Source organism: Gallus gallus, chromosome 3 (genome assembly GCF_016699485.2).
Source record: "Gallus gallus isolate bGalGal1 chromosome 3, bGalGal1.mat.broiler.GRCg7b, whole genome shotgun sequence".
Taxonomy (NCBI): Eukaryota; Metazoa; Chordata; class Aves; order Galliformes; family Phasianidae; genus Gallus; species Gallus gallus.
In genome coordinates, this window is record NC_052534.1 from 103391252 (window position 1) to 103403623 (window position 12372).

Here is a 12372-nt window from a genome sequence, read left to right on the forward strand (position 1 = left end):
CATGAACGTCCTCGCCAGGGATGGACGGACGGACGGATGGAAGGAGGGAGGATGGAGGCTCCGAGCCGCGGGGCTCCGCACCCACAGCCCCGCGGGGTCGGGGATGGAGAGGAAGAGGAGGAGAAGGAGGAGGAGGAGGAGGCGGCGGCGGCGGAGCTGGGGCCGGGGCAGCCTCCCGCGGGGGAGGCAGGAGAGAGGTAGGGAGGCAGGAGGGAGGGAGGGAGGCCGGGGGGAGGCGGAGCCGGGCCGGGCTCCACCGCCTCCCGCCGCCGCCACGATTGGCCCGGCCCGCCCCTCGCCCCGGCGTCCAGGCCGCCTCCCTCCCCGGCTAAAGCGGGCAGTAGGTGAGGGGAAGGCGGCCAGACGGGAGCATGGTCGCGGCTCCGCAGCAGCAGCAGCAGCCGCCGCCGCCTCCGCTGCCGCGCCGCGCCTCCCTGCCCGGCCTCCAGCGCGGCTCCCGTCGCCCGCAGCCGCGCGGGGCTCTGCGTTAGCGGCGCGGAGGCTGCGATGCGCAAACCTCCGCCCGCCGCCTCCGCGCATCCCCCCGCCGCCTGAGGCCCCGCGCTGCCGGCCCAGGGCCGCCCGCGCCCCGCGGAGGGAGGTAAGCGGCGCGGAGCTCCTTGCAGCGCCGGGCTGCCCTGCGCCTGCGCTCGTTGCCCGCATTAAAAACTTCCTGCGTGCCTCCTGCCGCCTGGGGGGTGCCGTGCGGGGCTGTCAGCGTTAGGATCGTGATTGCCGTCTTTTTATTTTCTCTCTCTCTCTCTTTTTTTTTTTTTTTTAATTTTCCCCTCCCGATTTCTATTTAATTTTCATTTAGAAAGGGGCTCCCAGCCGCAGGCTCAGCCGCTCACCCACAACTTCTGGCTTCTCGCCGAGCCGGGGCCGCCCTGTCCCTGCCGCCCCCCACCTCTGGGGCCGCCCGACCGCGCCGCTCCCTCCCCCGGGGGTCACCCCGAGCTCCGCCGCTTTCGGATCGGCGCGGCCCCGGGGCACCGGCCGTCCCCAATCCCGTCCCCAACCGCGTTTCGCTGTGCCTGGATCTATTTCCATTCCCCCCCCTCTTCCCCCTCCTCTCTCTCCCCATCCCTACGCGTGATTTGTAGCAGGAACTTCTCGCCGAAATCCTACTGAAATAGATACCTTAAAAAAGCGCTTCTTCCACGTTTCCGCCACTCGGTGCTCTGCCGTGTGGCGTTCTTCGCCGGTGTGTGGGGTTTGTTTGGCTGCTGCTGGGTTTCCTATCGATGCCGTTCGTTTATTTATTTGTTTGTCTTATTTTTTTCCTTACTTTTTTTTTTTTCTTTGGTGGTTTTTTTTTGTTATAACTTGTGGTTGAGCCTGAGTGCTGCCTTGCTCCGGTCCGCAGAGCTGCATCCTCCTGGGTACCTTCACAGGGGTTCGTTATTTGACACGAAGTGGCTGTGCCGGGCTGTCGGGTTCAGGTCCCTTCACCTCACCGAGAGTGCTGAGGAAGGTCTAAAGGAAGGGAGCTGTGCGGCTGGAGGGTGCTGGCTTTCATACACTTCATAAACAGGGGCTGCTCCCAGGCTGGGATTTTCTCTTTTTTTCCCCTCTGTGCTTCACTCACAAAGCTGGATATACTCCTAAAATGACAAAGATGGATTTATCTCCCCACCAACACCTCCCACCCTCCCCCCCCAGATTCGTGCCCTTCTGGTGCTGGAGTTGGCGTCTCACCTTTTGTTTGTTGCATGTGGAAATTGTTCAGCAAAAAGGTAGCGTTGTGGGAGCTGCGTTAAATAGGATTTGATCACTTTCCCATCAATGAAGCCAAACTGCGTGCCTGTTTGCTGCAGGCTCCTTGTCTGTTCTAATGGAATATTGCATACAGCAGGTTTCTAATAAATGGGAAAACTTTCTTTCCTGTTTGTTTCCTTGCCACAACAGAGGCAGTGTGCGTGCAGGGCATGTGTGCGTCTTGCAGTGATTTATCGGGGTATCCTTCCGAGGTCAGTTCTGTGATAGTTAAAAATCAAACTCCTGCAGCTTTAAGGTGACTGCAGATAATAAGAAGACTGTCTCTTATAATTAGCAATCTGCTGAAACTTTCAATCCTCCCTCTTAGATGTTATGATCCGAGCGAAGGAAGGCATAGTGTTCCTGCAAGCTTTATTCCTTCAGATTTCTTTTCCTCCAAAACAAAGCAGCAGTGCCTTCTGTTATTGCTGTATTCTGATTTCAGCTGCTAATGGGTTTGAGTTCTTCCTTTTTTTTTTTGGAGGAGAAACAAAGTCCAACCATATTTTACGCCGGCATTTATCTGCGTCAAACTTTAGTTCTGCTCAGTAGGTTGTTTAATCATCTCTGAATAACATACAGGGGTTTTTTTGTTCCTCTAACTTGTCTTCATTGTGTGTATTTATGGAAGTTGTCTTCGGTTTAAGACGAAATATGGGAGCTATGCAAATAATTTAGTGACCCATCCAGGATAAGACTCAGCCAGCGTCTGTAAGCTGCATCTTTCATTGCCTCATTTCACATAGATATCTCTTCCCATAACATCTGCGTCGGTATTTCCTAATAGAAAGCGAATAACGCGTGCTATATTTTAGTTAAAAATTACAGTTCAGCATTTTGAGTTATTGCCTCTTCTAAAACATGGGAGCATCGTTGTTGTTTACGTGGAAGTCAAACAACATCCGGTTACGCCGAGCAGTTGTCTTGGAAGTAAGTGGTCATTAATGCTTAATTTGGATGAATTTTTGCCTGTGCTCCCTTAGCTTCCTGCAGAGGGTCTGAAATGAGCGCTGCAGCGCATACGGGGTTCTCCATCCTGAGCACTGCCCGACTTCTCTGTATTTGTTGTCTCTGGCAGCTTATGAAATGTGTGCACAGTGTGTCAACCTTTCCCTTAACAACAAAACCTATGAGCAAATGTTCGGTGTGAATTATATTACTGAAATAAAATATTCTATAGTTGTCATGGTTACAAATAGAGGCAGGGTTACTGGTTTTCATCTGCATGCTGGGGAGGGGGGAAATCCAGTTCTGTCACTTCTTTAATTACATTTCTAATGAGTGATGGTCATACTTCAGGTACCCGATAGACGAGATGCACAGCCAAGCGAATTAGGTTTTGTCAAAGTCTTGCTGAAACAAAAAGTGGCTGTGTGCAGGAGCGCAGCCTTTCTTGTTCAATCTGCTCTTTTTTAGAGGCAGAAATCTTGAAATACGAAAGTAGCCGCCTCTTCTGCTTTATCCTCCTTCTGGGTTCGTGTTCTGTCGGGGTTACTGCTCTTATTCCTCAAACAATAATAAAAAGTATACAGCGTGCGAGGGGACTGGAAATCTTCTGAATGAAAGTACACGCTGGTAGTAACTCGTCCAGCAATGAGATAAAGATTTTGGGGGTTTGCTGCGAGCCATACCTGGTGCTATCACTCCTAATGCCTGCTTGTGAGAAGGATTCATTACCCCAGGCTTGCTGTGCTCACCTCGCCTGCTGCTGCCGCTGCTCCTCTCCCCACTCCCAGCCCATCGTTCCCATTGGAGCCGTTCCAGTTCAGCACTCCTCGAACCGTGACCCGGACCGGGCCCATAACTATTCTCAGGCATTGGCACCCATCCCACTGCTGCTCCTCTGTGCTCATCTGCAGTTCTTGTCCGTGCCTTCTTGCTTGCCTGAGCTTTTAATTTACTTCGAAAACCAATGGACCCAATTCTTTTGAAGCACAGAAAAATATACCTATATTTTTGTATATCCTTTTCGTTCCTTCTCTTCTTCTGCACTTTTAGAGCCTCTGTGTGTGAGCTTCCACCACAACATGGCTTTCTGGGAGAAGTACCCCTGGGTACGTAGATGTAGAGAGAGGTTCCCATCTGCCCTGCCTTGTTTTAACCTCTGCCCCATCCACTGAATCCCTATTGTGAGATTTCTTTTTTTTTTTATCTTAAAATCGGTTTTTAGGTTTTTGTTGTATTTCTTAAGTTTTTGGAGTTATTTCGCCACGTGTTAATCTTTAATATTTTTTTAGCATCCCTTGTTAACATGTTGACTATGTTAGAAAGGCTCTCTCAGTGCCCTGCCCACTAACTTGCACTGATCCACCTGGATTTACTGCTGCCGGCTGCAGAGCCAGGGGGCCAAGGAACCCAAAGCTCCTCTTTGCAGAACATCAGCTTCATAATACACCACAGAGGTCTGCATTGTTTTCAGATCATTAATTCTTTGTGCCATAATCAAGGCTTTCAGCTGGCTAAAATCTCAGCATGGCTTGGCAAATTATTTGGTCCTACAGCCTTTCTTTTTTTTCTTTTTTTTTCCCCTTTCCTCCCCATTTCAGTTGCTCAGTTTGGAAACATTCGGCCTTACCATGTGCTGATTCAGTAACCATAAACATGATACAGTACCATTAGTTTCTGTGATTTATTTGTGTATCTAGTAACTTCTTAAGCACTCATCGCTCCCCAGCAGCAATACTGTACCAACAGGTTTCACACTTACCTGATTTGCAACCCATGGGCTTTAAGATATAGGTAAGTTTGCCTTAGTACACTGTAGGGTCCTTGAAAGCGTGGTGTTAACCCTTTGTTGCATTGATATTTTTTTAACTTCCTTTCTTCATAGGTAGGGGAAGGGGTTTAGCTCTCCTCTACGTTGGTCGCTCTCCTATGGAGTTCCCTATAGGAAGCTGAGGCTCCGCGTGAGGGCCGAGCGCGGCCTTCTCCCAGTGCCCCGCCAACAGCAGCACCGCGTATGAGGCTGTGTGAGATGTAAACAGCTTTGACATGCTTCTGTCACTTCTACGTTCCCTTTGTTGCCCAAAGTACAAAGAACTCTTCCTCGGCTTGGAGGAGATTAAAAGGAAATAGATTAGAAATCTCTACAGGAACGCCTCTCTGTCAGGTTTTTAAAACCCAGCGCTTTGCGGGTTTTGAATATGCGCTGTTTACCTATTATGGTTAAAACGGGACTGGAGAGAATTTATACCAGAGGTGCCCTGAGAAGCCTTCCCCGTGCTGTTGTTATGCAGCCGGTTACCTCCGGGCTGTCTTGACCATCTGATAAATGACGGTAACTGAATTCCTAGTCACACTCTTCCATAAATAATTTTATGTCCTGGATTAGAATATCAGGAACATGGGACTGTTTCCCTTAATTTTGGTGGGCTGCTCATTTCTTTTTTTTTTTTTTTTTTCTTTTTAACCTGTGATGCTTAGGCTTTCAGATAGCCTGAACCTGGATTTCTGCTGTTGTTGGCATTAATATCAAAAAGCTACATAGGTTTTTGGTAGCCTTAAACTCCAGGTGATTTATGACGGCTTATGGAAGTCATACTGATTCGCTGAAGCAGTCTGCTCAAACTACAGACGAAGACTTTTTATCATGAATTCAGTGTTGCTTTTGCGGCGTAGTTTTGTTTTGCTTTTTATTAATTCCTTGTCGTGCAGCAAAACATGCAAAAGTGATATCAAGTGCTGGGACTTCAAACAGAACCTGAACAGGTTTGGCTTACTGGAACACACAAATGCGCAATTCCTGGATTTACCTCCTATTCCAGGGCTGAACTCTACATAAATGTAAATGAAATTAAATTTAATTGGGGAAAAAAAAAAAAAGAGATTATTTCTAGGGATTATCTTTTGGAACTAATTCAGCGCAGCAGTTTGCAAGAAAAGCTGCCACTGATGTGATTCCTTTACAGTGTTGCTGTTAACTTGGAACTGCCAGACTTGCGTGCTGTGGAAGTTTTCTTGGCCTATGTGTGTAGTTGAGATACTCTGGGATGAATCCTTGAGATTCACATAGTGGCAGTGGGAGAACTGCTGCTGCTGCGGGGCTCAGCCTCAGCACGTGCCCTGAGCAGTTGAGCTGGGCTTTAATCATCCGTCTATTGATATTTTTGAACACTGAGAAGAGGCACTTTATCTGCCTTCACTTTTTTTTTTTAAACAGAATAAAACCCACAAAAACAAATCCACGATTTGCATGACAACGTGGCCAGTAGAAATCCAGGATTTACAGTGTGATTTAAGAGCTTTTTACTCCAGATACTTGTCCAAGTCTGCGCTGAAGAGTAGTAATACTTAAATCAGATAATTCTGCTTTGAGATAAGCTTTGTCAGGCCTGTTTGAGGATTTTGGTTTTTGGTCTGTGGGTGCTGAGCAGTGGGTTTGCAGATCACAGCACGCTGTAGCTGCTCGAAGTAAAGTTTCCCTTCTCAGCCTGAGACTCAAAACATGCTCTTCTCCTTATGAATGGAGAGAGAAGGATTTAAATGCCTCTGGTTCTTCCAGCCACAGGTAAACCACAGACCAGAAGAGGGCAAGGAGTTCAGAAAGATCATTCTCTCATCATTGTACTACAAGAAATAACTTTGAAGTGGATGCAGCTGTGTTTACCTGTGCTTTGAAATATATATGTCTTGCAAATTTCTGTTGACTGGTTGCTTGTTGAGCACCTGAATTCATTAAATGATTCCTAACATATTGAGTCTTTCAAAAACTTCATTTTTTTTGACTTTTTCTCCATTTTATTCTCTCGCTTGCCAAGAGTGGGGGAAAAAGTGCCAAGTTGGAACACTTCATGCTACAAAATGTTGTTAGGTATATAAATGTCTGGAAAGTGCTTTTGAAACTATACGAAATGCTGTAGAATAACCATGACCTTAAGCAGTATTTTATTGAGCTTACTCCTTCCCCTTTCATGATATTTGGGAATGGGATGGGGGGGGGAGTTGTGAACTCTGGATGGAACTTCAGTGCTCTGCCCCTCATTCTAGAATGCAAAGTACATATGTAAGTAAAGTAGAATAGCTGTCACTTGTCTCAACCCGTTCACTATGAAACAGCCCTTTCATTTATATTTTAAACTGTATTCTTAATATTTTGGCGTTGTTGCTTGGACTGTCAAAACTAGCAGTGGTATTAGCAGTGAAAGTTGGTTCTTCTTTGTTGTTTTATGGCTTTTGTCTTTTCCATGGGTTTTTTTGGTCTTCTGCTATTTTCTGAACGGTTTGTTTAATGTGATGTGTTAAAGGGTATAAGGGATATATCAGGAGGATGTTGTGATGGACAGGAGAAGGACTTGCATCAAAATTGTGCAAGAAACGTGAGGCCCTGGTATAGATGGTGATTTCTAGAGGATGGGAATAAGCTGCTTCCTGATTATATGATGCTGGTTATATTTTAAGGATTCCAATTCGGAAAAAATGGATATTTATGCAAGTGATAACTACTTCAAAGCTGCAACTAATTCATCTTTCTCCCTTCCTCCCTTGGGAATAGGAATAGATGCAACCAAGCCCATACAGATGTTCTCCATCATGGATGTGGAGTGCTCTGCTTCCTTCCAGAGTAGTCACTGATTATAGGAAACTTTGCACTGAAGTTCATATAATCCCCTTAAATTCCAGGAGGGCAGTTCAGGGGTTTGCTGCACCTTGTTGGATGCTGTAGGCCTGGGAGATGATGCCTTACTGTCTCTGCTGCAGAGTAGGGATGTGAACAGTCCTCAATTGTACCTGAAGTTTTAGAATCAGAAAACAGATCTTGGAATGTGGCTTTTACCTCTTCCTTTTTTCAAATGATTTACTTAACTTAGGGACACCTGCCCAGTACTATTCCTTCTCCCCCCTGACCTGCTCCACTTCATAAACAGCTTGATATATTACATCTGAAAAACCTAGATAATACCAAGAGTGCTTTTCAGCATACCCTGTTGGGAGCCAAGGAATACCAAATATAGCAAGGATACAGTGTGACGAGAGGCTATGAAAAATGCTTCTTAAGGTGAAGAAAGTGTGTGGTTAACATTTCCAGGTCATCTCTGATGGAATTGCTAGTACAGTGCAAGGCAAAATGTTATATATACTGCACTGTCCTATTTATTATAATATTTATGGCTCATCATAGGAGGAAAGTATAGGCTGAAACAAAATACCATGTACTAAATGTGGTTCTTTTTCCCCTCTACCCCCATATTTCATGTTTCTAAACATTGCATATACCAATCAATAGTCAATTACAAGGAGAATTCACCTGGGAGAAGCTTGCATGTATTTGCATGCCATAACTTATTTCTTGCTCTGTGACTTTGTATTGCTTTTCTCCCATGTCATGTTTTTTTTTGTAAACAAAAACAAAACCCTCCAAATATTTGTACAATTACTTTTAATAGCAAGGCTTGCCATGTCCCATTTGAATACTGTCAATATGGATTTCTAGTACAGCCTTTTTGCAATGCCCTGCTTGCAGGCAACATCAGTCAAATGTTTGTAGCTACTTTTTTGCTTCTGTTTTATAATAGCTGGACATCAAGGTATTAGGCTTCAGATCAAATGTTGCTCTTGGTTACACACATGTAGTTCATAGAAATCAATGCTGCATAGACATAAGTGAGTTGGATTTGATCTTTTTGTGAGTTAACTCTTACTGCACTTACACTGATGCTAGTTTGGATTTTCGTTGCGCTGGATTGAATGCCCTATCTACAGCTTGGAAGCCATAAGACTTTGGTTTATTATGGCTCTATACTACCCTGAGAGTAACGACCACCCCTCTTGATTTTTATTAAGCCTTGAGACTGTAAACAAGTGTAGTGAGATTGGATTAAAAGCTGCCTACAGCATGTAAGAGCTGGAAGGTGGCTGTGTGGGACCTTCTAGGGGGCCTGATTGATCTTGATGTGTGAACTGTCACAAGAGCTGCTGAACTGTGGACCAAATCCTGAACTCGTTAACACTTGCGGAGCTGACATGTTCCAATATGTATCTGATGTTGTGCAGTGCTTCTGTACCCTGAGGAACAAATCGCTTGTGAAATTCAACTGTGAAGGTCCTAAGGTCAAGGGAAGAGTCTGCAAATCTCTGTGGATGACAGCAGCTGCTAAAGAGGGGATGAGCAGTAGCAGAGCGGGCATGTTTTTATGGTCTCTTTGCTTTGTGTGGCCCATGTACTTCAATACATCTTTCTTTCCTTCCTTCTTTCCTCTGTTTTGTATTATAAAATGGGCCAAACTTGTCCTTGGCCCTAATCAGTTGAATTCAGTGAGGTTGCAGTCTGGTACCTTGAAAATCTTAGATAAATGTTCTGCCAGTTCTTTAAGATTATCAAATCCCCAAAGTGAAGCTTATTTTTCTAGTACATTTCTCTCTTTATTTTATTTTATTTTTGGGGGTTGGAAGAAAAATGTGTAATTTTATGATTAAGCTTGTGGGCAGTTGTAGCTCTGCAGCATCACAACCTTATCTCTCTCTAAACAAAATGGGCGATGGGAAGTTGTGGCTGATATCGGAGTTATTTGTAGGGGAAAAAAACAGCACAGAAATGGCATAGGAAGTAAGGAAACAAAAAAGGTTTGCCTGAAGTCTGTAAAATACAGGGCAGGCTCAAAAAATTGTGCTTCAATACAGAAAAGCAGTCACAGGCGGAGAGGGGAATTGTGGTTCGCTTGCTGCTGTTATACCCTTTATTTTGGTTTGGTTTTTTTTTCCCCTCGTCTCAGATAGAAAATTCTGAAGGTGTGTTTGTGTATGGAGAGGGGAAGGAGCACTCTCACTAAGAGAGAAATTGCAGCAAGTTTTCCTTAAACTCACTGTTTCAATATCACACTTGAACAGTTCACAGCAGCATCCTTCAAGCCTTCTAAAAGCTGTTCTTAGACAAATCTTGCGGCTGCAGCAGCTAAGTTTTTTGAAGCATTATATTGCAAGGATAATGCAAGTAAAACAAGCAAAAACCCACCTCTGTGCTGTGGTGGCTGCTTTGTTTGAAGTAGTTCAGACAGTTTTCTGATGGTATGGCTAAGGTGGTCCGGGCAGAGACCAAGGCTGGTAGCCAGTTGGGTGAAGCTGGGAGGCTGAGACTAATTCCTGATGAAAACACAGGTATTGCTTCAGCAGAGGCACCTGCTGCTTGAGGTGGTGGTTTAATTAGGGTGTTGGGTACCCTGTTCTGATCTGAAGAGTTAGTAGATTGCTTAGGCTCCTGCTGCATGTAGAAGTCATGGTTAACTCTTTCTTCCTCGTGTTTTCAGGCCACAGCTTTTATCAGGCGGTTATTCACCTTCAGGAAAACATGAATGGGCTTTGATTTCCTATAGGTGCTTACTGAAATGACGTTGCATATCACAAGCCTTCCTGCTGTCTAGATGTTACCTTGCAAAGTGAAGAACATACCAGTCTTTGGTTGTATGGAGGTGATGGGTTTTCTTTTTTAAGTGTAAAATCTGTTTTTTCTATGTAAAGATTGCTGTTAAACTTATAAGCAATCAGAGCTGTGCAGCTTTGGGCTATCTTCTTAATTAGAAAATTGAAAGAGACAAGGCAAAAATGATGGCTTTCCTCTGTGCATGACATGCATGGTGGCATGTACTGTATATTAAAAAAATATGTAATATTTAATAATAGTGTGATATTATATACGTGCAGATGTGTTCTAAGGGTCAGGGATTGATAGAAATAGTTTAACTTATACCTGTACTTGCTAATTTAACTGCAAAGCTTAGTGAGAAAAAGACTAACTATCAGGATAAGATCCAAGAAACGTCAGTACTAATCTGTGTCTAGAAAATCTGTTAGTTTTAACTTAAGGCAAAATCTAAGAGCACAGACATCACGCATATATAACTACCACATGCACAAATACAGTATCTTGGCTTGTTACATCTAATAAATAAGCTTCACTGTAGCTGCAATCAACACAGTGTCTAGAGATGTCTGCGAGAGTGATGATTGTAAATCAGTACAGTACAGCACCAAGTGACAGCGTTGGTCCGTGAAACCCTCAGCTTCTGTCTTCAAAGCCAATTGCAAATGTAGCTCAGAACCTCTTGGTGAGCTGTTGGCAAAGAAGAATAAACAGGGGGATCTTTGGATCTTACACATGAAGTTTCTGATGTCTGAGCTAAAAACGATCTGTTAGCCGAGCCCAGAGCAGGCTTATTGCTGAGATGTGACCTGGCTGCCACTAGAGAGGGACGGAGCTCTGCACAGAGCAGGGGTGTGTTACTGCTGTAAAGGGCAATTTTCAGATAAATGAGAGTTTTTTTTAGTCACTGTTGTTCACCTTTTAGAGGATAGAAAAGGGGAGGGTAAATATGAAGTCTCACCGTTGTTTGTGCCTCAGAACAACTTGCAAAGCAAAGCGCTGTTGCCTAGAAGTATCTCTGAAAAGAACAAAGTGCTTCACACCCCATCTATATCCCATATATGCAACGTTTGTAAGTATTTGTAGTTTTTATATGTATATATTTTAGGAATGTGATAAATAACGTTGTAAAACAACATGAAACAACCATTAATTGCCAGTTGGGTTGTGGAAGCAGGAATCAAATTCTGCACCGTCTGGGTGAGTAGAGAAAGCGTTGTATCCTGTATGGAACGGGAGCACAAAGGAACTCAGAGCAAGCAGTGGGGTTTTCCCATGTTCCTTCATAGGATGGGAATGTTTTATACTGCTTATCCTTATTTAGTTGTGACCCTGAAGCATTTTTGTTTGGGGAGGAGGAGAAAATAGAGTCCGTAGAGAACCCGTGGGGTCAGCTTTGGTTCTCTGTCTAACTGTGGCTTCTGATGGCCATGTTACAGTAGTCAGGCTTATGTAGCCAGGTCTTGCCCGATAGCTTTCCTTTTCCACATTGGCCGTTATCAAAGAGCTTCTTTTCCTTTCCTTTATATGTATATCCTCAAAGTAGCTGCAATAGCAGTCTGAACCCTGGTTGCTGCGTTACCTCTTCAGTCACTGTATCTTAAGCTTCCAGTTCTCTTCTTGTGATTCATTTCACTTCAGATTAATAGAAGCGCCGTCCATAATTACGGAACATCTTCAGGATGAAACATATCCTGGTAATTTCAATTTATTTCTGAGGATTTTTCTGTCCTTGCCTCTGAGGCACTGATCTCTTCTGGGATGAGGACTGATGCTTGTTTGCTGTGCATTGAGGGCCTCCTTTCTTAGCTGAGCCTCGTGCTCCAACAGGACAAACAGCTCAACTATGATGATGCTGCTCTTCTCCACCCCTCTCTTTTCTGTTCCAATCTACGAGGATTCTTTTATGCTGAGGCAAAGAGAATGCAACTTTCTCTTTCAGCTTTGTCTAACTCCTACTCTTTGGAGAGGAGAAAGCATCCTAAAAAGGCAAAGTGAACATTTTAAAAAGTAATTGGGGCGATTATGGAACGCTTAAATAGGATTTACTATTATTTTTATTCTTTTTGACTTTGGATTAGAAACCAGAAATACTTTTCGGCTAGATACTTAGCAGCCTAACATGTGCTTTCCAGCCAGGGGTGTATCTGTTTCTTCTGGAAAGCAAGTATGTGCTTTGTCTCACTCTGTTTAAAAATAGTAACCCCATGAATATTTTGAAGTCTCTGAACTATTTCGGAGGTGGTTGTTGCTGTAGAGGT

General features: G+C 44.5%; 1 protein-coding gene across 2 annotated transcripts in view; it reads left to right on the forward strand.

Moving 5' to 3' along the window:
- The first annotated feature begins 335 nt into the window (after nucleotides 1–335).
- KLHL29 (kelch like family member 29) overlaps nucleotides 336–12372 on the forward strand; it is a 415168-nt gene continuing 403131 nt past the window's right edge. For both annotated transcript variants that reach the window (XM_025149101.3, XM_015285050.4), the window contains exon 1: nucleotides 336–601. The gene's annotated coding sequence lies outside the window, so the exon portion shown is untranslated. The remainder of the gene's footprint in view (nucleotides 602–12372) is intronic.